General features: G+C 41.6%; 2 long non-coding RNA genes across 8 annotated transcripts in view; one reads left to right on the forward strand and one right to left on the reverse strand.

Moving 5' to 3' along the window:
* LOC103217841 (uncharacterized) overlaps positions 1-24,684 on the forward strand; it is a 368,206-nt gene extending 343,522 nt beyond the window's left edge. The window contains exons 1-6 of one of the 5 annotated variants that reach the window (XR_012094311.1): positions 5,591-5,679; positions 6,923-6,980; positions 20,104-20,246; positions 20,533-20,755; positions 20,952-21,017; positions 23,695-24,684. This is a non-coding gene — a long non-coding RNA (uncharacterized lncRNA). Of the gene's footprint in view, positions 1-5,590; positions 5,680-6,922; positions 6,981-18,900; positions 20,247-20,532; positions 20,756-20,951; positions 21,018-23,694 lie in introns of those variants that run through there. The other 4 variants (XR_005241435.2, XR_012094314.1, XR_012094313.1 and 1 more) reach the window with 4 other exon arrangements.
* Positions 1-27,724, reverse strand: part of LOC103217838 (uncharacterized) — a 487,886-nt gene that overhangs the window by 41,287 nt on the left and 418,875 nt on the right. For all 3 annotated transcript variants that reach the window (XR_005241432.2, XR_012094310.1, XR_005241431.2), the window contains 2 exons: positions 25,507-25,648; positions 14,137-14,317 (listed from right to left, as the gene is read on the reverse strand). This is a non-coding gene — a long non-coding RNA (uncharacterized lncRNA). The remainder of the gene's footprint in view (positions 1-14,136; positions 14,318-25,506; positions 25,649-27,724) is intronic.

Here is a 27,724-nt window from a genome sequence, read left to right on the forward strand (position 1 = left end):
ACTCAAGATACACATAGAGATCTTCGGAGGCTGGAATAAGCATCTGTCTTTCAATCTCTGGTATAACTCTGTAGACAGTGCTAATTGAATCTGGTAAAGAGGGCTGTGATAGAAAAAGCAATTCTGCTAATGGATTAGACATTAGAAAGCTCTGGATCAAAGAATTCTTGTATAATTAAAATGCCAGGGAAAAAGTACTATGGTTTCTTGAGACAAGTGCCCAGGCTAATTTCTTAAGGATTTGCATTTTGGGGTGGATTGACAAGTTAGCTATTTGAGGTTAAGGTTATCCCTGCATCATTAAAAGAAAAGAACAAGCCCTTGTCTGATAAACCTAAAAACTTGAATTTGATGAATAGAGATGCATAAGATGTTATGCTCTTTGGGATTCTGAAAGCCCGATGTAAGTCAGTGTCCATCTGATCACCAGCAATCAGTGGCGGGCAGTGGAAATGGCCTGGGTATAAGGTATTTCTAACCCCCTCTCCCCAACACACACACACACACACACACACACACACACACACACACACACACAAAACACACAAACACACACACACAAAAAAATACCACACACATAACAAACACATACAAAATACACACACAACACACATTCACAACACACACACAACATACAAAACACACACATACCACAAACACCGCAATCACCACACACACACCACACACACACAACACATACACACACAACACACACATAAAGCTCACACAAAACACACACTACACACCACATACACAACACACAACATGCACACACACAACACACAGCTATACCACTGTGTGTTGTTGAAGATAACAGGGTGAACACACACATGCACAACACATACATGCACACACACACAACACACAACACGCACACACACAACACAACACACACACGCACACAACACACAGCTATACCACTTGCCATGATTCCGGCACTGTGGTTCATATAGATATACAACAAAACAGTGGAGCATATTCCTTGATAAATACCATAAATTATTTCAGAGCTGAGACTAAAATAGGTAGCTTTGCCTGCCATAGTTAGGAATGTGCTTATTTGGGACATTTGAGAGTGTTGTCTTTTCACCAGTCGGGTTTTTGAAAACACCTTAGACAAGGAATTCAAATTCAAGAAACTAAGAACTTATTTGGAAGGGAACTAGGTTGAGAAGTTGAGAGACAGGAAGATGGATCTACTTTCATAATTACTGTGCCGGCAGGAGGAATGAGAAGCACCTCTCCACCACATCCCAGTTGGGAACCACTGACGGGAATAATTCCGTTGGAGGTAGCACTTTCCTGAGGTGCAGAGAAAAGCAGTCATGCAAGACCACAGCAGTTCACTTGTCATAAGGACAGCCCAAACAGGCTTGCTGGATTTGATTTTTTTAAAAAGTGTCCAGTAAAATTTGGATTTCAGATAAACAGCAAATAATTTTTTAGCATAAATATGTATGCACTTTGACATCCTGCTGGTAAGGATAAAAAATAAATAAAATAAATAAATACGTATGTTCCGAGCAAATATTTCTGTTATCCCTGGATCATTCAAGGGAAATACAGCATGGGGCATGCTTATGTTAAGAAATTAATCATTGCTCATATAAAATTCAAATTTAACCGTGTTTCCTGTATTTTATCTGGCAACCCTAAGCCCAAAATCCCTTTCCCTACTCGTCCTCCATGTAAAAAAGAAAGAATAAAAAAAGAGAGAAGACTCTTTCATTCAATAAGAGGAACATGTTGACTCTACAGGTAGGTTTAGGTTTCTATAACTGAAGGAAATATTATTTTATCAATAAGGATTCAGCCTGCATACTTTCTGAAAAAAATACATGTGCTTGAAAATTATTGTCCTTTAGAATATTTAAAAAATAAATACAGATTTTGACAACTGAAACTATATAGATACATATATAGAAAATTTTAATACTCTGCTGCTCACTGTCCTCCTATTCCATATCCTCAAGGTGATCAATATTCATTGTTAATGTGTGCTCATGCATATTTTTGCTATGCTCATACGTTTACATACTTACGTGTAATTCCTTTTTCATGGAATTATATTACTCTGCAACCTGAGTAATGTACTTATTATAAGGCCATCTGGTTAAAGGAACTGGAAGATTACAGTTCTACTGCTGGCAATAGCACATTAAGCATCCTTATGCTAACGTTCTCAGCCTCGACCGCAAACAGAAATTCAGTGTCTGCTAGGATTCCCATTCCTCCTGGTATCACAGTCCTTCAACCCCATACCATCTAATATAGTAGACGCTAGCCACATGTAGTTGACGAAGGCTTGAAATGTGGGCTATCCAAATGAAGATGTGATGTAAGTGTACAATACACACCAAATCTATTAGCCTTCATTGTAAAATAAAGAACTTTAAATCTCACATTAATAATTTTATGTTGATTACCCATTGAGATAATGGTACTTGGGATATATTGGGTTAGATTAAAATGTATTATTAGAAATGATTTCATTTATTTCTTCTTACATTTTAAAATAAGATTACTAGAAAAATGTAAATTACATATGCAATTTGCATTATATTTCTATTGGCAGCACTGTTCTAACCCAAAGGCCTGCAGAATGACGTGAGTTCACCTCAGAGGTACACGAAATGATTCCTTGGGAGTTTGGAAAGAAAATATAACTTCTTTTCTTACTTATTATTTTTATCTTATCAATTTTTAATTTATATTTTCGTGTCTGTTTCGTAATGTACATAGTATATCGTCATGGTACTAAGTGTGTATATTATTAAAATATTAGCATGCATTTATTTGCAGATGTATTACAAACATTTTTACTGACAGAAGTGTGTGACACAAAATTAAAGCATGTGGTGACCTTGCTTTGCAGGGGTGAGCAGAGGGTATGTTCTCCTGCCTCTCTTACATGTTGTTCCCCTTGGTATCTGACCCACCTTTCACACCTTTGTGCTGACTTTATTCATTCTCTTTCCTGAATCATGTCCAAAGGCATCCCAGGGAGGATAAATGAAGCTCTAAGCTTTGCCTTCCTGCTTTCTGGATCTTAGGGTTTGGTGTCCTTGCTCCTTGGGTGCCTAGAACATCCCATCTGGCAAGGTCGGGCTGCACCTGCCTTCCCGATGCACCTTCCTCCCAGAGAGCCTGGTGCCCACCCCAATGCTCCTCGTTCTCCCTCTCACTCTTCTCCAGCACCTCCGGCCTCCCCTCCCCACCAGGTGCGCTGGGCTGCAGAGATTACAAAGGAGAATCAGGTTTGCACTTCTTTGATCCTAACAGATAATGAGAAGAAAGAGAAAGAAAAAGTGAGATGAGAGGATAGATTGATTCCAGGGGCTTCGACCATGGGATGATTCGCTCTCAAATCAATTCCCATTGAATTGAAACCAACATTCTCTCAACCGAGGTTATTGGTATTAGAAAGGAGTTATGGGAGGTGGCTAAACCTATAACACTTTCTTCAAAAGAATGTCTCTTCGATTATTTCCTTTGAAGGTAGTATGTTGTGGCAGCCATGAGAACTATAGGATGGAAACGTGAGTGGTCACGTCACTCCACAGGGAAAATAATAGCAGGGTGTAGCTTTTAAAAGCGCTTGCACCCACTCACCACTGGCACAGGTCCTTGGACACACATGCACACGCGTGCCCACACGCACCTGCCCATACCCCTTGCCATGCCCACGCTCCTTGCCATGCACCCTGAAATTCATTCCCCCTGCAACTGAAACTTACCTTTGCTTGTGATCATTCACACCCCTCTCTACATTCCTGTGCCCACTCAATTCCTCACTCTTATGCTCAGAAAACATTTACTGACTAAGGGCCTGTTCCAGGAAATGCACCAAAGTCTGAGGATAATCAAGTCTCACGGCCACATTCAGAAAATTCTGGCTTAAGTATTTTAAGTTGAATCATGAAATTGCTAATATTGAACAGTTTCTGACCTTTGAAATGACCACTTCATATAGTGAAGCTTAATTTTGTACATGCATACACACACATATTTGGGATTCATATCACTATAGAAAAGTGGTCAAAAACACAAATTCTGGCACCAGATTTATTATTTATTAGTTTTGAAAACTTAAGTAAGTTTGAACTTAACTCATCTGAATCTCATTTTCTTCTTACAAAAATGGAGAACATAATGGGCTCTACTTCATGGAGTTATTGTGAGGATCAAATACTTAATCTTTATAAAGCATTTAATACATACTGCCCAGCACATAGTAGGTGCTCAATAAACGTTAGCTGTAGCAGTGGCTGCAGTAACAGCTAACATTTATTATCATTATTAGTGGGTGGTAGCATCACTATCATCTGTGGAAGTCCATGTACAGTATTCCTATTTGCAAGATGATAAAATAGACCTGCTCAAGTGAGAGAAAAAGCTCTTACTGACTCTCTCAGCCAGGAAAGCCATCATCTTATCAATAATGGAAATGGAATACTTTATCAGAAAGGTAGAAATTCAGCAAAAGCTCTTGAAACAACTAGGAACTTTAGCGTTTGACATTCGAATAGAGAATAACAAAAAGGCAATGGGGAAGTACCCAGAAAGTGTGAGGGACAAAGAGGGGAAGCAGCAGGTGGCTGTGCTGGCTGCATTTCACTTTGGGCAATGGGTTTGCATCTAGAGACCTGACTGTTTATTCCGAGTGAAAGCCAAGGGCTGAGTACCCTTGTGAGGAGTTCGGGTTAAGTTTCATGTTTGTGCAGGAAAGATTTCAAGGGCAGTGTGGCCACAAGGACTGATGGACAGATAGATAGACATGTCTGGATTTATGACTGAGCAGCTGACCAGCGCCAACACGCTAGTGAGGACACACAGTTGACTTAACACAGGCTGCTGGTATCCACAGCTGGAAGTCGGAGAAATTGTTGGTGTTATTAACAATCTTCTGGCAGAAGGATGGCACTTGTGTCCTGGCTGTGCCGACACAGCTAAGATTCTCTGGTGTGGATTACAGGGGCACATCCATCCCGGCCCCACAGACAAGCTGGAGGCCAAGAGTCCCTTCCCTTGTCCTCACGGGAGGCCACCACAGTCAGCCTGGACAGCCACTTCAACAATCAAGGGACCCATTTACAAAAGAGTGAAACAAACTAAAATCAAATAGGGGTCACACTAGATTGGCTGGTGGAGCCAAAGAGTTTGATTTAGAGGTGCCAAAAAGGAGCATGAAGCCAAAGGGAGATCAGGGCCTTGGGTGCAGAAAGGGGTGAAATCACATCTCACCTTTAGCCATTAATATCAGTGTGACACAGGCCAATCCTCTTACCTGTGGGGCCTCAGTTTCCCCATTTGAGAAATGGTGATGAAAATCTGCCTTGTAGGACTGTTGTGAGATTGGAGGGAAATCCTGACCATGACTTGCCCAGTGCACCTTAGTTCATTTTCCTCCTCTCTGTACGTAGTAAGTCACTCCAGAAAAGAGCTGACAATTCTGGCCCTGACAGGCGCAGCAGCCAGCCCAACCTTGAGAAGCAGTTCCCCCACCCCCTCTCCCTCACCCTGTCCTCCCCTCCTGGCTTTTTCCCAGAAGGCTCCAGGGCTCCCAGGCCAACTGCCAAACCACAGGACTCTGCGATTGGCTTTCATAGACCCCCACCCCTTCCCCTCTTCAACTGCATCTCTGCGTGGCAGTCCCGCTCTGGGCTCCCTCCCTGGAGGGTAAGACTCGTGGCTGCCTCAGCCTGCTATGCCAGCATTTGCAGGGGGATTCATCTGAAACCACTACTGACAATCTGTGTTTATTTGGGGCGTGCAGAGGAGCCAAGGGCTATGAAAGGAGCTGCGTTCCAGAACTCTCTGATTCCCATTAGGCTGCGCAGATCAGACCCTATACCTGACAGGAGAGCTAGGCTTTCTCTTTCCATTCCTTCAAATAGGGGGCTGCACACTGGTTGCAGTTCCACCAGTTGCAGTCTGCAGTTCCTCTTTTTGCTTGCTGCCAATACATCCCAATCCTGTGCCTTATCAAAGGCAAGAACTATTAGAGAAATGATGATGGGAATTGAGGATGCCAAATTTTATACATCTGTAATTGCAGGGGATAGCAAGACTTCTTTATTTTTGCACTGTTTAATATTTCAACTTTGTATGGAACTATACAGAGAAAAGTGCACAAATTGTAAACTGACAGCTGGGATTGGATGGCAGGAAGAAATTGACACTAGGACTGGATTCCAGCCCCTTTAGCTGGACCATGTAGCCTCTTAGGGCACGATAACTGAGAACATTCTTTAGGAACCTTGTTAGCGTATTTATGACAACCAGGGGTGACCTGGAGCCAGCTTGCACTAGCTCAGAAGAGCCTATTTTTTCCATCTCTTCCCAACCCCTCATCAGTGACCTCACATTGGTGCTTGAAATCAGGGTCGAAGTGGGTATTTACACCACAGAAATCAGCAGATGATAAGTAGAACAGCTCACCCCCTTCCCCTGACAGTTTTTAACTGCTTACTAACAAACCACTGTTTACAACTTTCCTAACATGGGTGAACAAAATTTGAGTACCTTTCCTACTAACTCCAGTTTAATCAATCCCTACCCCCTTTCTCAGAAAATCTCCCTTTCCCATTATCCTGCCCTGAGAGTACAGAGCCTTTGCAATCTTCCTTCTGGACACTGTCGTGCGTTTGACAACTGCTGCACCTCAGCCTTTTCTCCTCTCCTCTGCTTTTTGTTAAGTGACTGCTGTTCTTCAGTGTGTGTAAGTGACTCCCCAGAGACATATCCAGGTGGTCGATGTGCAAAGCCCAGCACTTCCTGGAAAGAAACCTCTGCTCCAGGGCTGACAGTGAGGCCTCCCAGAGCCTCCATGACCCCCTTGGATTGCAGACACTGTCCAACTGTCCTTCTGTCAGCTGGCTTCCCCTAACGCCATGCCTTTCTCAATTTATTGCATTTTCAGCCTGACTGAAGTCTGCCCTGGGGACAAATTGCAAAACCTATAACCTTAGGACAGCAAGGTAAGGAGAGCCAACCCACAGCCCCTTCACTTCTCTGGCCCCTCAGTCCACTCCTGTCTTAATTGGGCAGTGCGGGTCAAACGCTGCACACGTCCCTTCTGACTCTGCACACAGTGTTCTTTCTACAGCTTGGCTGTACAGAGAGTTCTATTTTTCACCCCCATGAGAGGGGGTGGGGCAAAACACTGAAGGAATCTTTCAAAGACCCTCCACCTGACCCCTGTCTGAACAAATAATTAATCTCCTGAAAAAGCAGCTCGCTGATGGGTCCAGGCTGTGCCTGTGGATTTATGAGGTGACGTCAGTTTGAAGACTGGGATGCAGAGCCTGAGCTGTGTTTCACACACTCCTCAATTGTTTTAACGGGCCCGCTCCTGAAGGCCTCCAAATCTTTCCCCAAGCTAAGCTTTATTAAAATGGCAAAGATGGAGAGGAGTGCTTTTCCAGATAAATCAGCTTACTTATGCTCTGCTCCCTCCCCTCCCCCTGTCTACTGGAAAGCACTCCCAGAGGGAAGGAAATGAAGAACTGCAAAGTACTTGCAGGTACATGCTTAATGCCTTAAACTCTTGCATTGTGTTAACAGCTATTCACAGACTGGGCTTTAAAGAAATAGATGGATTCTCAATCTGCCCAATTTAAATAATCCTTAAGAGAGAACTAAGGAGGAAGATTAATGTCCTTAGAAACTAAATGACACACCAGAGTTTAGCCTGGAGGCTGGGTCTCTTCACTGACTATCACAGTGCAATTCCTTGAGGGGATCCAGATAAAACTGGGTTTAAAATGAAGGTGGGGGGGCATTAATGGGGAGAAAAAGGGTTAGAAGTCAGAGTGAAAGAAGGGAGGGGTGGATGTGAGCAAGCAGGGATGGAGGCAAAGCTTTTGTCCTAGAGACAAAAGTAGAGGGAGAGTGAAGGAGTAGAAGAAAATATATTTCTACTCTTGATTGATCATATGTATCATGTGTCTCTCTCAATACATATACGGATATAATATGCATACACACGTATAGTCTCTGACACATACACAGACATAGTCTGTTTACAGACTGCATGCATACGTGTCTAAGACTTGAGAAATTTAAAGTCAGAGGCCACTTTTATTTAGAATTTCAGAAATACGTATTATTGATTGAAATGAAAGACCTTAGAGACCTGAACTGTTAATATCTAATTTATGGAAACAAGATAAAATCAATTGTTGCAACTTAGCATGATTTTTGAGAGATGGTGATGGTAGAGAATCACTTCAGGAAAAGGGAGAGGATTTAGTTGACAAGTGGGAGAAAGAAAGGGTACCTCTGTGTGGCTTCTATGCATGTGTGTTGGACAAATCTGCAGTAAGGAAGCAGCCAGTGAGGGAATGGAGAAAGCCTAGGAAATGATCAGGGCAACACAATCCCCTGATCCAAACAACCCTCCTGTATTTATATTGGTACTATATGAGACTGGTCAACCCAGCTGAATTAGTGACTAAATTTCATTATCTCTATTTAGGCCGAATTAAATTTAAATTCAATCACTTTTGATTCTGAGGTCTGTCTCTTTTTACTCTTTCCCATTCTTGCGGCAGTTACTATGTAGTCAAAACCAAGTAGGACAGATAAAGAGAGCTCCAGGGCTAGAAAGCAAAAAGGTTGTGAGGATAATTTGAATGGGACTTGTGTCACCTTGTTGGTTGCAGGGTGGCTTCCCTGATGGCCTGACCAGCTGCTTTGACTGCCCTCTTTGTCCTCACCATGCCATAGGCCCTCTCTGGTGCTTTCTTCAAGGTCAAAAAGGACAATCTTCCAAGACAGAGAAAGGCCAGCCTCTGTGAAGTCCTTTAGCGCAGAGGCCATAATATCTACCACTTTCCACAGTGTTTGGCTCAGTATGACTTTTAAGAAGCCATTTACAGAATAAGAAGTATTTCCACTTTGTGGAATACAGAGCATATAAGGCCTGCCTTCTAGAATCTTGTAACCTAAATAAGATTGGATTTATACTAAGAGAGAAGCAACTAAAATAGCATATAATAAATACATTTTTTACATTGTATCCTAATACCACATACCAGCCCTAGTCAGAGATGTGGAGAAAGTGGCTTCCTGTAGATAACTGAGACTCCACTGTGGTAGAATAGGGAGGGTGTACATTGACTCAGGGTGGGTACACGCCTTTTAGAATTGGCTGAAATTGAGGAGTCCGTATCAAATGTTGAGAAGAAGATAAATCAAATAGAATCTTGGTGGATAGAATCAGATTTTCTCTCTTCAGCCCAAAGTCTACATCAACACAGACTTAAGGCATCCCTTGGAAACAAAATTTCACATGGTATCTGGTTATGTTCTTGGTCCAGGCTCTATATTTGTACTTCAACAGCCCTTTCCCTCCATCCCTGGGTGTGGGGTTACAAAGGAAAGCACTGTAGATGCCCTCAAAGAACTTAGGGCTTAGTGTGAAGACGGAAGCACAACTAGTGTCTTGAGAAGTGACTCAGTAAGATAGTTGAATTCTATGTACCAGAGGAATATGGTAGAAGAAATAAATCAGTCTGCCTGCACACATTAGGAAAGGCTTTACAGAGATACCTTGCCTAAACCAAGACTTGAAGGAATTTTTTGTAGATTAGGTAGGGAAGTATTGTCCTGGTAGAAGAAACTGTGAAGACACAGAGGGGTGGAGGTGTCTGATACCATTGGGACAATTGCAAGTGTCGAAAATGAAAATAAGAAGTAAATAACAGCATGAGGGGAAAAGGTACTTGATTACAAATGCCTTCTGAGTCATGCAAAGAGTATATATTTTAATGCTATAGTGTAGGGAATAAGGAGTCATTGGGAATTCTTCATCGAGACAGAAGGGATGCATGTATCTCACTCCAGCGGCTTCCTTCATAGTCTTCTTTCCAATGGTTGTTTCTGCCTTTCTTACCAATGTGGCTGATGGTGAGTGCCTTCTACAAATGCTACCTCTTGACCCCTTGGGGAGAAGGGATTCTTATCAGTTGCCGGATTTGGAGAGACCAAGTCCCAACTTATTTTTTTCCAACAGAGTTTTCCTTGCTTCATGGTGTCACAACCTATTGTTACTGGGTGCTAGGATACATTGGCCATATCTCTTGGGTGGAGAGCAAGGGAGACAAAACCTTCCAAAGCAGCATAAACTCAGCTTCATTCTGTGGTATCCATTTGACCCAAAGAAATCCCATGTCTCCATGCAAAGATAAGAGGAGGGAATGTTACCCTTTCCTATCAAGTTGTCTTTTTTCCTGCTGGAAGTGAGAAGGGGTGAGGGCTGTTGAGGGGAAAATGCATGCAGGAAAGCTCATCAGATTCACCAGGTGTGTAACTCAAGCAAACCTCTAATGAGGGAATGGGATTCCAGTGTTCACTTCTTGGAGCATCTGCAGTCTCTAAAAGTGATTATCTTGGTTGACCGTCACTTGGTGTAGACAAGAGAAATATACTTTGTTCCCCACTTGGCCTGTAAGTCATCAGTCTGATGATTCTCCCCACCACTCTTCCTTTATCTTCTGTTTATATAGAACTGGGCTCAGGCAGGAGAGAAGGACCCCTCTTAGAGTATTGATGGTGAGGGGGCTAGTTGTGAGACCACAGGAAAAGTTCCACTGAGCATCCTGTCTCAGAATAGTAACTTTAGAGGCAGTGCAGAAAATGGATGGAACCCTGTTAGGAGGCTATAGCCATAGTCCACTGAGACATGATGGGAACAAGGCTAAGAAGGAGAGGAAAGAAAGTTAGGAAGTAGATTTGAAAGTGAAAATGATAGAGAAATATAGGAGGGTGAGAAAAAGAGGTATGTCTAAGACATTTAAACTTTTATTTCAGGAAGAGATTTCATGATGGTGTTAATCACTGAGATGAGAAATCTGAGGCTGGGAGTGTTAGGGGCAGAGTGGAGGAAGAGGCAAGGGAATGAAGAGAAGAGAGTTCAGTTTGGGGCATATTACAGTGGGGCTGCATGAGATAAAGTCTAGGCAGAAAGAGCTGCATAGTCCTTCATGTAGAAATATGAAAAAATAGAAAATACAAGAAAGGAAAAGAGGTGTGACAGAGAACATCCACATCTTCAATGAAAATGCAATGAGAACAGTTAACTGATTCTAGAGCAAAAGAACTCTATGTCATGAGATGGGAAAAACTTCTTTATCCTGGGGTACTAGAGGAGGGTTGTGTGGCAAAGAAGGTAACAGATGTTAAGACTAGATCTTTGGGTAGCTGCAGATCAGAAAGTGTATAAAAGAAGGGTATAATGGGAGCAACAGAATGGAGCATGCATGCACTGTATCAGCAAACGTACTGGAAGAGGGAATGTGCTAGGACTAGGACATGGCATCTATCCGGTAAAATAAGAATAGGAGGTATGCATTTACTTATTTGAAGATTTTATAACCAGCCAGTTATTAACAGCACAGACTCTTCTATAAGATTTAGGAACGCCTGAGCTGCACTGAAGGGGAACTGAGCTAAGGATATCATTTTCCAGAATCAAGATCTTCAAAACTCAACACTAATGCCTGATTCCTTGGCATGCTGTCTATGGGAAGGGCATGTTTAATAACATAAATTTGGTATCTCAAGACCAGAGTGTGCCCGCATCTACCTTTCCCAAAGCCTATACTTTCTTGGGAAGGGTTCTTTTTGGATCTAAAAATATGTAGGAAAGGAATGTCATTATGCAAAATAGATAGTAACATTTTCTTGCATTTACTCAGGTATTTACTTTCACCTCCCATGTTTTCGGAATATTGCCACCCACTCTTTATTTTTAAGTTTATTTTTTAATTTTTGTAAATTTTTATTTTTTATTTTTAAGTGACAACAACTGTATGTATTTATGGTGTACAATATATTTTGATATACGTACACATTGTGCAATGGCTAAATCAAGCTAATCAATATATGCATTACCTCATATAGTTATACTTTTTTGTTATGAGAACACTTAAAACCTATTCTCTTAGTAATTTTCAAGAATATAAAACGTTGTTATTAACTATAGTCATCATGTTGAATAATAAACCTCTTGAACTTATTTCTCCTGTCTAACTGAATTTTTTTATCCTTAGGCTAACATCTCCCCAATCCCACCACCTTACCCCACCCCTGCCCCAGCCTCTGGTAACCAGCATTCTACTCTGCTTCTGTGTGTTTGTCTTTTTTATTTTTAATTTTTTTAAGAGAAGGGATCTCACTGTGTTGATCAGGCTGGAGTGCAGTGGTGCAGTCATAACTCACTGCAGCCTCAGATTCCTAGGCTCCAGTGATCTCCCTGCCTCAGCCTCCCAAGTAGCTGGGACTACAGGTGTGCACTACCACATCCAGCTAATTTTAAAATTTTTTTATAGAGACAGACTCTTGCAGTGTTGCTCAGGCTGGTCTCTAATTCCTGGCCTCAAGAAATTCTCTCAGATCTGCCTTCCCAAAGTGCTGGAATTATACATGTGAGCCACCATACCTGGCCAGTTTGTCTTTTTTAGATTCCACATATAAATGAGATTGTGCAATATTTGTCCTTCTGTGCTTGGTTTATTTCTATTAGCATAACGTCCTTCAGGTTTGTCTGTGTTGTTGCAAATGACAGGATTTCCTTCTTTGTTAAGGCTGAATAGTATTCCGTTTGTTTATATAACCACATTTTCTTTATCCATTCATCTATCTGTTGGTAAACACTTTGGTTGATTCTGTATTTTGGCTATTGTGAACAGTGCTGCAATGAACATGGGAGTGCAGATATTTCTTCAACATACCAATCTCATTTCCTTTGCATATATACCCAGAAGTGGGATTGCTGGATCATATAGCAGTTCTATTTTAACTTTTTGAGAAACCTTCATACTATTTTCCATAATGGTTGTACTAATTTACATTTTCACCAATACCCCTTTAGAATGAATGTTCATGTTTTCTCTTCATAGGAGGCCAATTGTTTCTAGTCTTATTGTCAAGATGGTGACCAAACTGTCATTTGATAATCTCTCAGCATGGAACCTGGCACCACTGTGGGTGAAGCAAGCTCCAGAGGCCGGATCCTCTAATGCTGTCTATTATTGTTAGACCAGACCTCTGCAGCTGGCTTCATCCAAAGGGCTCCTTCCCACTCTGCCTCTGCTAAACTCAATGTCTGAGTCCTTGAGCACTTCAGTAAAGGGGCTTGATGGAAGGTCTCAGATAATATGTTTACTCTTTCCCAGACACCCTCCCCTATCCTCAGCTCCAAATCCATTTATCTCTCCCATAAAGTGCTTATTGACAGAGAACTTGAGTGCTCAGAATGATGCCAACTGAAGACAAGCCTCTCCAAATACAGCAGTCATGTCTCCCCTTGATCTCCCCAGGCTGAATCCAAAACAGCTGTGTTTCTGCCTCAACCTCAAGGATTAGCTCACGGACTCTCCCTCCTCCCACCACCAACTGCTTTCTTGGGTCGTTGATTTTTCAGAGAGAAAATGCCTGTGGTAGAGGCATGAAATAGCTCTGCTCAGCCTCAAGAAGAGGTTTGCAAGCTCATTCAGCCAAAAAGTAATTGTATTGAGCCTCCCAGAGAGCCTCTGCTCCACCCACATTTGCAAATACTCTTTTACTACATACTCTGTGTTTCTAAGTCTCTAATTCAGATTCTTCTTTTGTTAGTTAAGAAAAGTGTGGGTTTTCAGGTATGCAGCAAAAGAAAGAGAGTCCATAAATAACAGAACTTAAAGAAGAGGCAGAGCTTAACACATGCATTTGAGCCCAATGTCTGATTTCATGTAGGTTGTAGCCTGATTTCTCTTGGGTCATTTCTACTCTAGCTAGGGCCTACTTGAATGATCTGATCTGGTTAAAGTTTATCATCCAGAATGAATTAGCTACAGTCTTGCTTCTCCAGGAATAGCAGGACCAAATGACTTCCAGCTTGATGTTTCCCTGAATCAAGCAAAATTGCCAAGCAATTCTTTTTCTTCTTTTGCTAGCTGGTTCTTTCTATTCTGGAACCTTAAATGCACACCTAGTCCAAGATTCCATATTTACCTTCTCTCTGGACATTTAATCATAACCCTCAACCATGTCTTTTTGCTGATGACATTTCAAGCAAAATTGTCATTCATTCACGTTACAATTCATAAGGCACTATGCAGGAGTCACTTGGTTATATAGAGAAATCCTCACCTTAAGACTTTACAGTCTGGAAAAGAAGACAAGAGGTTCAACGTGGCACTCTGTTATTAGGAGATGCAGAGGCCTGGATTCAAATTCAGCTCCTGCCCTGGGAAAGTCCACTTGACCTCTCTGTGCCTCAGTTTTCTCATGTGTAAAATGTGGTTCACAATTGTATTATCCCAAAAGGTTTCTGTGAAGATTAAAGGAGATAACATATGTAGAGCACGTAGGACAATGCCAGGCACCTAGTATTGCTTTTAGCTATTACTATCATAAGTGAGCTACAAACAGAAACAATATATAGCAAAATACTATGAGATGCTGTGTTAGTCCATTCTCATGTTGCTATAAAGAACTACCTGAGACTGGATAATTTACAAAGAAAAAAAGGTTTTATTGGTCAACAATTCCACAGGTTGTACAGGAAGCATAACTGGGGAGGCCTCAGGAAACTTATAATCATGGCAGAAGGCAAAGAGAAAGCTGGCACGTCTTCACATGGTCAGAGTAGGACAGAGAGAAGGAGGTGCTACACACTTTTAAACAACGAGATCTTGGGAGAACTCACTACGCAAGAACAGCAAGGGGGAAATTTGCCCCCATGATCCAATCACCTCCCACCAGGCCTCTCCTCCAACTCTGGGGATTATTCAACATGAGATTCGGGTAGGGACACAAGTCCAACCATATCAGACTCAGAGGAGGATGAGGTGCTATTTATTTGGAGGAGGGCAGTATAAGGAGTGCAGTTATATTCCAAGTAAAAAGCTAAGCAATAGACAACAAAAACCTGAACTAGACTATACTATACCATACTATACTATACTATACCATACTATACTATATACTATCATTAAACAAAGTTTATGGGAGGACATTGTTTTGGATTAGTCCCTTTCACTAGGCCCCAGCAGACCAGACCAAACCAGAATGGAGTCATTCATGTTAAGTGCCACATAATCAATGTTCAGGTGCCACTGAACTCTAAAATGTGAGAGTTTTTCAGGAAAACAGGAAATTCACAGCAATCAATGAAAAGGGGTTCAATTTACCTGAGCCTGCATGATAAAGAAGTTCTCTCTGCTTTAACTCTATGAGGAAAGTAATTTGAAATCACCAATTCATATTTCATTCTGTTTCTGCTTTCTCCAGCCCTTTTCTGCCTATAAAGCCAACCCTTCCTGCTCTGCTTCTTGGAACATTTATTTTATACAGTGAAGTGTTGCCCTATGTTAGAATCACAAATAAAAGCCCACTAGACCTTTAAACTAGATTTGTTGTAAATTTGACTCTTGATAATACACTATACTAGAATAAAGACAAAGGGCTGACCAACTTTAAGAGATGTGGTGGTAGAATAAACAAGGTTTTGGCATGCATTAATTAGGGTGGACAGTTGATATGAGGGAGTCAGAGGCTGTTCCAAGGGTCGAGTATCAGCAAGTTGAGGAATGATGGGGTCATGAATCAACTGGGAAGTCAGAAAGAAACAAACTTGTTTGTGGAAGAATGTGACTGGCTTGTTTTTGGTCACGTTGAGTTTGAGGCATTAGTGGAATATCCTGGTAGTGATATCTTGGATCTCTGAAACAAGTATCCTTAAACTCCTGAATTATTGCCATACCTGTTACCTGCTTTTCCATCTTTCCCTCTTTTTTGATCAATCCAGCAGTTAGAAACTATGTTCAAGGGAAAAGATGAATTCTGGAGATACTGAAATGTCATCAGTAAAAAGACATGGTTGAGGGTTATGATTAAATGTCTGGAGAGAAGGTAAATATGGAATCTTGGACTAGGTGTGCATTTAAGGTTCCAGAATAGAAAGAACCAGCTAGCAAAAGAAGAAAAAGAAGTGCCTCTTTCCAGGAAAACAATACACCTATCAGCCATCAATATAAGTATTTCAGGCTCATCAGCAATATGAGTGGCACTAATGCATTGCTCTACATAAAAGAGAGTGGAGAGTAAGTTAGGGAAGGCAAAGGAGGCTGGGTGTGGTGGCTCACGCCTGTAACCCCAGCATTTTGGGAGGCGCGAGGTCAGGAGATCAAGACCATCCTGGCCAACATGGTGAAACTCCATCTCTACTAAAAATACAAAAATTACCTGGGTGTGGTGGCACGTGCCTGTAATCCCAGCTACTTGGGAGGCTGAGGCAGGAGAATCGCTTGAACCAGGGAGTCAGAGGTTGCAGTAAGCTGATATTACACCACTGCACTCCAGCCTGGTGACAAGGCAAGACTCCGTCTCAAAGAAAAAAAAAAGGTATCTGTCAACCCACCTTTGATTGAGTCATCAAACTATCATTCACTTTTTTTTTTTTTTTGAGATGGAGTCTCACTCTTTCACCCAGACTGGAGTGCAATGGTGAGATCTCAGCTCACTACAACCTCTGCCTCCCAGTATCAAGTGATTCTCGTGCCTCAGCCTCCCAAGTAGCTGGAATTACAGGTATGCAGCACTACGCCTGACTAATTTTTTGTAACTTCAGTAGAGACGGGGTTTCACCATGTTGACCAGACTGGTCTCGAACTCCTGACCTTGTGATCCACCTGCCTTGGCCTCCCAAAGTGCTGGGATTACAGGTGTGATCCACCGTGCCCAGGCTTTTATTTATTTTTTTTTTTAGAAAAGAAATTCCACCAGTTCATTTGAAGTCTGATCGGTGCTGGGCGAACAGATTAAATTCTCTTTAGAGTAGCAAATCTTAGGACTATAAGGTGAAGAGGAACTAGAAAGTCCAGCCATACCTAAGTCCAAGCTAGCCACTCTGATCCTTTTCTCTATTGTATTCCATTAAAGACCCTGATATCTGGGACTAGAATTCCTGAGCACTATATACCCATGACCTGGTCTGGAAGCAGCTCTTCTTAGCTGTCCTATCATGCCCTCAGTGACTCCGGGTCTCTGAGACAAGTGTCCTGAAACTCTTGAATTCTCACATGCTCTTTCATCTTTCCCTCTTTTTTGGTCAATCCAACCATTTCATGGCTTCCTGTTGAATGTTATTTTATAATAATATGGTTTATGTTATTAATACTCTTTAATGTTATTCAAACCCATCTTCTATCATGTCATTGCTCAAAAAGCTTCAACAGTTTCTTACGGTCAAGCCCACTGTGTGAGCTTCTTAACTGGGCATTCAGAATCCTCCCCAATATCTTCCACTACCTATGATTTATATTTTAGCCAAACAAGACCCTTGATAATCTTGAACTTCATCGCATGTCTGCATTTCTATACCAATCCCAAAATGACATCTGAATCCCAAACTGAAATCTGGTTCATATTTCATGAAACAGCTGGTTTTTACACCCACATCTTGAAATCTCTTTCTATTCCCTCACCTAGATACAAACTCTCCAAGGGGCCAGTAGAGTGCAGTGGCCACAATCTTGGATTCTAAAACCCAGTTGTCAAGGTTCAAATCCCAGTCACACCGTGTGCTGACTGTGAGATCATATACAAGTCTCTTTTCACTTCACATCTGTTTCCTGATCTGGAAAATGAAGAATATTAATCAGATATTAAATGAGATAACATACATTTAATCTAGTCTGTGGAACCCTGTAAGCATGCAGCAACTGCGAGCTATTATGGCAGATGCTGTTGCTAGCCCACCCACATCCACTTGGTATTTGTCTCTACATTCTCAACCTGTTTATAGAAAACATTTGTGACTCTATGTAGTCAAGATAGCATGCTCAGCTCTCATACAGGGCTGAGCAGAAGTGCCTAAGATGTAATCAATCTCCCAAGAAGTGACACTCAGACAATGACCGTTGGAGAGTCAATGGATGAATACCGCTTGTTAGGAATAACCCTGAAACCTATTCTAGAGTGTGGACAGCATAGAATCTCTTATTGTCTCTCAGAGTTCCCCAGCAGGCTCTAACATCAGTTGCCCGCAATGGTAATTGGCTTGGCAGATACCTTTCATCAGCTTCTTTGATCCCCTAACTTACTCTCCACTCTCTTTTATGTATTTCCTGGGATAATTTCCCAAAACTACTTGGATTCTTGTCTTGGGGTCGGCTTCTGGAGGACTCTAAAACCATATCTGCTCTTAACACTATAGCTGAGTTCTTTGAAACCACCAGAATACTGCTTTGTTTGCATTAGTCTTCTGCTAGTTAGAGTCTACCTTCATAAAACCTAAAATCCAACAAAAAATTAAGACCAAAATACATGTATTTCTCAACAGTGCCTAGCACAGTACCTCTTACATAGAAGTTACCCAATCTGTATTTAGAGAAGAAAGAATAATGGTAGATCAAAAGATTACTCTATGAATATAAAAATAGAGCAAGGACTATTGATTGGTTACTAAGAATATTTTGCAAACTTTTATGATTCAACACATCCTTTTAATGTGGATAGGTCTACCTAATACACTTGCAGCTTCTCAAAGTCCCCTCCCCTCAACATCAGCATCAGGACTCCTCGCCCACCTCTGGCTAGATTTGAGAGGTACTTGCCATTATCTCATCATTATCTTATCATGTTAATGTACTTGCGTAACCTTTTATATTTTCTAAATATGAAAAATATTTTACAGAGATTATATTTGACACAGCTGCTTCCTGAAGACCCAGAGGTCACTTTTATCTTATAAGCACATTCTTCAGATTGTCGTGTGGGTGGGTAACTTCCGCCAGACTTTTCTGGAGATGGCTAATCCAGCCGTGGGATGTGGTTTCTTCTAACAGCCAGTCAGGAAAATCCTGCTTCTCAAAACCCTGTCTTGACCCCTTCCTGAACTTTGCCTCCTAGATCTTGAGGTCTGCCTTCTGTGGAAGAGAAATTCTAGAATCAATAAACTGAACTAGAGCCCTGGGATTATCAACAGGTAATGGTGATACTGCAGTGGATGGCTGCATGAGATTTGTGATTACAGACTTGAGAGTGGCTGTCACCTTTGGTGCTACCAGAAGTAGCTTTCAAAACTGTCCTTCTATAACAGAGAGTTCTAGAAGGGTGGTCCATGGACCATCTATATTAGAAGGGCTTCTGGCTCTGCTTTGCTTGCAGATTACTGGTCCTGCTCAGGCACACTGAATCAGAATTAGTTGTGAGGATGCTTCAATTTGCATTTTTAAACAAACTCCTCAGGTGATAAGGTGACCAAATTATCCAAGTTTTGGCATTGAAAGTCCCACATTCAGGAAAGCCTTTAGTCCTGAGACATTTGGTCTCCACGTGGGTATGTCTTATGTACACTGAATTCTTAAAGCTGTCTTACACCCCAAGGTATGCCACACTAACACAGATGCTGCTTCTACTTGGTAAAAATCTCTGAGACTTTGAGATGACTTTAATCCAGTGTGACATTGGGTGGGGAGCTCCCTCAGACATCGATCTTGATAAGATCCTTCCATGGGAACTTGAGTGTTTGAGAGACCCAGAGTGTTTGTTTTGTTACTTTACTTTTCCTTTCTTTTGAACTTCATGTGCAAGGAGTTGAACTTGGTCTTGAGTTTATAGTACACAATTTTATTCTATATCTGCAAGGCCCTTCTCTGGATTTATGTGGTTATTTATTTGCATTTCCCCACCAGCTCTCCATGCCCAGCAGGCAAACATTACAATATGATTGTTTTATACTCTGAATTTGTTTGTATCTTTGTAAAGCATATAACATTGTTCCTAGGTATTTTAATTTAAACAAATTGTATTCTGCTGCAGACTTCACCTTAACTCTTGCCTTTTTCTGTTAAGTATTGTGTTTAATGCTGTATCATCCTTTGATCTGTTGTTTCTTGTGTAGGCAGCTCTTAAGGTGACTCCCAGTGATGATGCCCTGTTGGTACCCATGTCCCTGTACAATCACCTTACCTTGATCATGGACTACACCTAGTGACTTGCTCTTAGTGAACAGAATGTGGCAAAAAGTGACAGTATGTTACTTTTGAGACTAAGTTATAAAAACCCTTTGTCTTCCTCTCTTGTGCCCTCCCTTGCTTGCTCTGGTGGAAGCTAGCTGAAATTTTGAGAGCCACCTTACAGAGAACCTAACAGCAAAGACTGGAGAGAGGCTTCCAGCCAACAGCCAGCAAGGAATTGAAGCCCTCAGTCCAATAGCAGAAGTGAGGAACTGAATCCTGCCAACAGCCTCGTGGGTGAGCTTGGAAGCAAATCCTATTCTAGTCTAGTAGAGACTTGAGAGGACCCATAGCTCTTGCCAACACTTGATTGCAGCATTGTAAGAGATCCTGAGCCAAAGGACTCAGCTAAGCCACGCTGGCTCTTAGCCCACAGAGACTGTGATATAATAAATGTTTGTTGTTTTAAGATGTTAAACTTGGAGTAACTTGTTACACAGCAATAGATAACTGATACGCTTTTAATCATTGCATGGTGTCCATAGCATATCTCTACCACATTTTACTTGTCTGCTCCCTGCAGATGAGTTACTTGCTGCCTGATTCTAACTCCTGCTACTACTACAAACACCACTGCCATGAATATCTTCAGCAAGCCCTTCTTCCAGACCTGCACGAACAGTTGCGTGAAATGTATACACACAAAGGGATTGCAACGCAAGACCTAGAGACTAGGGGAGAACTTGGAACAATAATCTCAGTTTCTTCAATTCCTAAACTGAGAGTGTTGCTGTTTTTAAATGAAGGTATTTTTCCCCCTAAGCATTTTGTTCTAAAGTTGAGCTGCCTTTGAGGGGAAATAAAGAGACTACCAGATTAATGGTTTTTTTTTCAAATGGGATGGTGGGGTAAGGAATAGTCGGGGTGGTCTGTGGAACAACTTGGAGGATTGGTGTTGTGTCTCGAAAAGATATTTAGGTATGTCCCTCCTTTTTTACCCAGGCCGACTGATTCACGCTGGGCTTCAGATATGAGAGGTTAGGAGTAGGAGGCATGCCTCGTTCAAAGGTGAGTGGACACATCTATAACCATTAAAACAATGTTTTTCTGTTTGGATTTAGTAAATGGTCTCAGGTTCCTGGAAATGTGTGCAGAGACCCCGTGGCCATGAGAAGATCTGTCATTTTATTTTTTACAGTAGGATGAAATATATTTGGAAGTCATTGGACTGTAGCTGTCCTACATCAAAAGGCATTTCATAACAAAACACTACCATGCCCCATTTATAGTAATAGCATGCTGTGCTCTGGCTGCTGTGGGCAAATAAAATATGTTCCTGTAACATAAACAGCCTCACCTTCCCTCTAAAGACTAAAAGGCCATGAAAGATTTATTTAAATAGGCTTTTGAAACATAGAGACCCATACAAAAACATGTTAAACATACACATATGTAGATAGATAGATGGGTAGATTAGATAGATAGATGATAGACAGATGGATAGAGAGAGAAAGAGAGAAATAGACAGAGATTGTCAGAAATGGACCATAAACTCTAAATTGAATAAATAATGTTAGAGGAGAGAATATCAGAGCCAGAAGGGACGTTAAAAATTTTTAAGTCCAGCCACCTTTATTTTGTTGGCTTTTTCCCCAATTATTTTTATTGTGGTAAAATATATATAACATTTCCCATCTTAATCATTTTTAAGTGTACAGTTCTGTGGCATTACATACATTCACGATGTTATGCAGCCATCACCACCATCCATCTTTATAACTCCTTTTCATCTTGTAAAGCTGAAACATTATACCCATTAAACAATAACTACCCATTCCTCACTAACCCCAGCCCCAGTCAATCACCATTCTACTTTCCATCTCTATAATTTTCACTACTCTAAGTACCTTATATAAATGGAATCTTGTTTTTCTTTTTGTGACTGGCTTATTTTTCTGAGCATACTGTTCTCAAGGTTCATCCGTGTTGCAGCACATGTCAGAATTTTATTCCTTTTTAAGGCAATAATATTCCATTATATATATACACCACAGTGTGCTTATCCATTCATCTGTCCACAGACACTTGGGTTAGTATTGTGAATAATGCTGTTATGAACAAGGGTATGCAAATATCTCTTCAAGACCCCACTTTCATTTTTATTTGTATTATTTATTTTATTTCATTTTATTTCATTTCATTTTATTTTATTTTTGAGACTGGGTCTTGCTGTGTCACTCAGGCTACAGTGCCGTGGTACAATCTCGACTCACTGCAACCTTCACCTCCCGGGTTCAAGTGATTCTCCTGCCTCAGCCTCCTGAGTAGCTGGAATTACAGGCACGTACCACCATGCCTGGCTAAATTTTGTGTTTTTTGTAGAAAGGGGGTTTCACCATGTTAGCCAGGCTGGTCTTGAACTGCTGACCTCAAGTGATCCACCTGCCTTGGCTTCCCACAGTGCTGGGATTACAGGCGTGAGCCACGGTGCCTGACCAAGACCTATTTTTAGTTCTTTTGCTATACATCCAGAAGTGGAAATGCTGGATCATATGGTAATTCTATTTTTAATTGTTTGTAGAATTGCCACACTGTTTTCTACAGCATCTCTACCACTTTACATTCCCACCAACAATGCACAAGGGTTCCAATTTCTCCACATCATGGCTAATGCTTTTCTGGCTAATTATTTTCTGGGTTTTATTTTGTTTTGTTTTTAATAGTAGCCACTCTAATAAATGTAAGGTGGTACCTCGTGGTTGATTTCATTTGCATTTCCCTAATGACTTGTGCTGTGGAGCATCTTTCCATGTGCTTATTAACCATTTGTATATCTTCTTTAGAGATAGGTCTATTCAGGTTCTTTGCCCATTTTGGAATCAGGTTGCTTTTTGTTGTTGAGATTTAGAAGTTCTCTAAATATTCTGGATATTAATCCCTTATCAGACATATGATTTGCAAACATTTTCTCTCATTCTTTTAGTTGACATTTTACTTTGCTGATATTATCTTTTGATGAATAATTTTAAAATTTGTTCATGAAGTTCCATTTGTCTATTTTTCTTTTGTTGCCTGTGACCTTAGTATCATATCCAAGAAATTACTGCCAAATCCAGTGTCATGAAGCTTTTACCCTGTGTTTTCTTCTAAGAGTTGTATAGTTTTAGGTCTTATATTTAGGTTTTGATCCATTTGAGTTAATTTTTTGTATATGGTACTGGTAAGGGTCCGACTTTATTCTTTTGCACATAGATATCCAGTTCTCCCAGGACCATGTGTTGAAAAGGCAGGCATCTCATTTTACAGAAAAGGAAACTGAGGCCCAGAAGGAGAAGTGGCATGCCCAAAGCTGTGCCAGCAGCAAAGTGTAAAATAGAACCTGAGCCTCTGACTCCCGGTCAGTGCTATACAGACGTTTACATTTAACATAAATTTAAATTTAAACTTAAATTGTTTGAATATGAAAATAAGTTATTTTGTTAGCTCTTGGGTTCACTAATGATGTAATTTCTAACAAATGAATAAAGGTTAGGTTGATAGAGTAGGTGATAATTTTAATGTGTTTTTCACAAATTCTTTGGTATTTCTTTTCTCAAGAGGTGGAACTTAATTCTCCTTTCTTTAAGTGTGAACTGAACTTAGTAACTTGCTCCTAAAGATTAGAATGTGGCAGAAATGGCAGTGAGTGGCTTCTGAGACTAGGTCATAAAAGGCATTACAGTTTCCTCCTTGATTTCTCTCTCAGTAACTCCTCCAGGGTACACCAGCATCTCTTCTGACTCTTTGTTTCCATGTCTTGAGGAAGCAGCCTCCTGCCTATGGCCATCTGAGGAAGCCATCATGGAAGCAGCTCCCCCAGCCCCAGTCAAGCCTTCAGATGACTGCAGTCTCAGCTGACATCTTGAATTTAACAACAACAACAACAAAAACTCCAAGCCAGAACTACCCACCTGGAATTTGAGGGCTACTTTCAAATTCCTGATCCATAGAAACTTAGATAATAAATGTTTGTTGTTTTAAGCCACTCATTTTTAGAGAAATTTGTTATGCAGCAATAGAAAGCTAGTACAGAGAATAAACCAGCCTCTCTTAAATTACCACCATAAAAACAGAGAATTAACCAGCCTCTCTTAAATTACCACCATAAAACCAACTACCTATTTTATTAAAAGGTAAAACCAGCTGCTGAAGAACTTTTTTCCTCTCAAGGTTTTGGCACTTGAGGTTCAACAGTAAGAAGAATTGAAGAGTGAAGGCTTCCTGGCTACCCTCTGGCATCCTGTGTTTGGTCTGAAGCCTGATAAGCCTGGGTTGCTCTTCCAGTCCACCTTGTATGAGACTGATGTGGAAAAATGTGTCTCTTCTCAAGGGCTAACTCTGGAACCCTAGGAAAATATTCTAGATTTGGATCATATTAAAATGGGTATTAGACCTAGGTTCTAGTTCCAGCTCTAAGATCTGGATGTGTCAAAATCCTTTTCCCTTTGTAGGTTTTTAAGTTTGGCCTCTTCAAATAAAGAAATAATCACCCATGCTTTGTCTTTTAACTTCCTACTTCAAACAAGGAGTTGAAGACACTGGCCATCAACAAATGACTAGTGGACAATTTCCATTGCCTCGGTAAAATTTGCAGTCTGACTCTCATCATCTCTTGCTTTTTATATTTTTATTTTTATTTTATTTTATTTTTTTTTAGCTGTGTTTGTGAAACTGCCTTTGCAAAGATTATGAGAGGGAGAGAAGTCTAGCATGACAAACTCCATCTTGCTTCTAGCCTCACGGGCTGGCTTCCCTTGCTCATTCCTAGCCACAGGCCAAGCTAACCATGAGAGGAATTTAGTTTATAGTTTAACTTTGAGGCAAGGATGATAATATTCTCTCCCTAAAGCAGATCCCTTCCTTGTTTGGGTTCTGAAACCACCTTTGTAAGACTAAGGAAAGACCACAAGATTAGGATTATGGAAAGGGCCTGAATTCTGCTCAAATGGAGGCATCATTTCTATACTTCCTTACTGCTCAGGAGTTATGTGGCCAAATGTCACAGAGTTATGACTTCCTCAATTGCTCCTGTAGATAACATCACTATTGTAGAACCTAAGACCGGTCTTTTGAGATGTTTTTCAGATTTTTGCATTCTGGCAACTGACTGATGCCTCCCAGACTCATGACTCAACCAGTCCTGTGGCCTCCACCCAGAGGTGGACTCAGCAAATAAGGACTGTTTTCCTCACACTCCTGTGATTTCATCCCTGACCAATCAGTAGCACTCATTCCCTAGCTCCCTGCCCACCAAATTTTCCATAAAAAGCCTAGCCTCTGAGCTCTTAGGGAGACTGACTTGAGTGATAAACTCCAGTTCTTCTCTATGGCCAGCCTTGTGTTCATTAAACTCTTTACTTCTATACCATGGTCTCAGTGAATGGTTTTACCTGTGCAGCAGGCAGGAAAAACTCATCAATCAATTACATTTGTCACTAAGTCCTCTCAGCTGGAGACTCATCAATGATATTAAATTTTAAAAAACTACCAAGCAAATACAATTGAAGTGGCAGCTCACCTGTGGAGTTATGGGAACACACTGTTATTCAAGAGGGCTGAAGTCCGAGTCAGATGCCTAGAGATATGTTGTCTTAGCTTTGCCACTCATTGGCTATGTGATCTTGGATAAGTCACTTCACTCCTCTTGATCTCAGCTCCTTCTTTAAGAAAAAAATAAAGTAGTCATAATTTTAATAGTCAACCTTTACTGACCGCAATCTAAAAAAATGGGATTAAGGGCGAGGTGGTGGGCGCCTGTAGTCCCAGCTACTCAGGAGGCTGAGGCAGGAGAACGGTGTGAACCCGGGAGGCAGAGCTTGCAGTGAGCTGAGATCCGGCCACTGCACTCCAGCCTGGGCAACAGAGCGAGACTCCGTCTCAAAAAAAAAAAAAGGGGGGGGGTTAAGTAAATTGCATGCATTACCTTTAACACAACCCTGTGACATAGGAATTAGTGTAACATAAACAGCCTCATAAAATCTGTATTTTACAGATAAGGAAACTAAGTTTCAGAGATAATAAGTGGTAGAACCGGATTCAAACCCAAGTTCTTAATCACCATGGTCGTAGTAATTATAAATCAGTTTCAGCTTGAAATTGAACTCTCTGGATGCTAGGATTCAGAAGAGATGTGACATCTGTGAAGAACTGAAGGTGTCGGTCTGCCAGGCATTTAGTTATACGAGGAAACCAGAGTGAGGTTAGCATCAGGGAGTCACTGGTTCTAGAGCAGAGGGAAGATTCTATTTACTTTTGATGCTGGTCACTACGTTATGGTGCCAGCAAGAGAGCAATGTAAAAACAAAAAGGCCTGGGATATTAGTAGGCAGGTCATCTGGAGAATTGATGCCAGCATCTTCTGTAGTAATTGATGAGGATGCCCAACCATTGACATCAACGACCTCGACAGTGGACACGGGCAGGAATTGAATGCCTTGAGCAGACACCAGTGACAGTGTCGGCAGTGACTGGGAGTCATTACCCCAAATGTGCCAGGGCAGGAGGGGATAAATGCACCAGATGTCACGTGGCAGCCCAGAGGAGCAGTTTGCAGAGCACATGTGAGAAACCCTCCGAGGCTACCCGGGAGACACCACGGGAGACAGAAACCCAGGATCATACTTGAATGAAATTTGAGAGAGAGCTTAAATTTCTATAGAACAGAAGTGCATTTTCCTGCAGAAATTTTGTATTTGCTCTTGAGATCCTATTTTTACCCTCAGACTTGGGTGGTCTGACAAATGTAGGTTACTGATGAGATGGAAGGGTGCGACTCCACAGTGCTCTGTGAGGGTCTTTCACTTTGCCTCATGATTCCCAGAATTACGGCATTTCAAACTCCATTGACAGAAACACCAGGGCTGGCAAATGCAGTGCAGATCCATTGGTGAATCTTGAAAGGATTTCTGATGCTAATTTGTTGCCCTTGGGACTAACTGGGGTTGAAGTATGATTATTCCTAATGCGGTGGTCCCAGCGCTGTTTGGCGAGGAAAGTGAATACTTTCTCTAACTGGCCACAGTGCTCTCCAGGGAAAGATGTTTGATCTGGGGCACTGAGACATTCTTCCCTGCTGACTGTTGGGAAACACAGCTTCTCTGTGGGAAGGGGCTTTGCTGTCATCATATTGAGGTAAGTGCCTATAGGGAAGAGAGGTGAAGTGGGGGAGATGTGGACCACATTCCTCCAACCAGGAAAAAGGGGCTGGCTCCTTTCTGAGAACTGCTTTCTGCTGGGAAGGGGCTGGATGAACCATGTAACCCCATCTTTTGCTTGGAAATGAAGAGCTTCCCCACTCCAGAGGAAGGAGAGGGGAGGAGAGGAGGGAAAGGGCTGCAGGGCATGTTCCTCCCATTCCCCCTCAAGCAGAAAGGAAAGCTGTCTTCAATTAGGAAAGGGAAGGAGATTCAAAACATCTGGCGGGAAAAGTGCTGGTTCTGGAGGGTCTTTGGGAGGAGCATGGAGGCTTGTGGATAGCATGCCTGCCTTGCTGGACTTGACACAGCCCTCTGAGAGCCTGTCACCACCTCTTCCTCTTCAGCTCTGCCTGGTCTCCTTGTCAGACTGAGGCCTCTAGCTGCCTCCTGCCCTGGACTAAAGGAAGCAGTAACAGCAGCCCCAACCTGTGCAGCACAGCCCACAGCTTTCATCTCGGGGGTCAATGGGTAATTTGCACAACAGGGAGACCACCCATGGAGGCGGTACGGAGTTCACAACCTCTAGCACTTAGGCATCTA

The sequence above is a fragment of the Chlorocebus sabaeus genome, chromosome 10 (genome assembly GCF_047675955.1).
Source record: "Chlorocebus sabaeus isolate Y175 chromosome 10, mChlSab1.0.hap1, whole genome shotgun sequence".
Taxonomy (NCBI): Eukaryota; Metazoa; Chordata; class Mammalia; order Primates; family Cercopithecidae; genus Chlorocebus; species Chlorocebus sabaeus.